Source organism: Sceloporus occidentalis, unplaced genomic scaffold (assembly GCF_023333645.1).
Source record: "Sceloporus occidentalis isolate IW3139 unplaced genomic scaffold, rSceOcc1.0.p SCAF_1, whole genome shotgun sequence".
Lineage (NCBI taxonomy): Eukaryota > Metazoa > Chordata > Lepidosauria > Squamata > Phrynosomatidae > Sceloporus > Sceloporus occidentalis.
The window spans coordinates 169177512-169177826 of record NW_028316981.1 but is presented as its reverse complement, the minus strand read 5'-3'; positions in this window follow the sequence as shown (position 1 = coordinate 169177826).

Below are 315 nucleotides of genomic sequence, written 5' to 3'. Positions count from 1 at the left end.
TTGAGTTTTTCTACCTATTTTATCTTTATCTGGGACAAAAGCTACGTATTTGTAATGTGTGTGTGTGTAGTTTATATTCATCCTGTATTCCCATGACCCCTCTTCCAGTTCTGAAATTTCAGTTGTAAGCATCTTGAGACAGTGTCCTATTCATTTCCTTTTGGCTTCTTTAGAAAGGGTCATGGATGTGACCCTGTTTCAACTTTTAGGCTATTTGCAGGGAGAGAGCCAAGTGACATACTATATTTTGGCAAAAAAGTTTATTTATTTATATTGTAAAAAACCAAGTTCACAATCCAGATCAACTGAATAGGC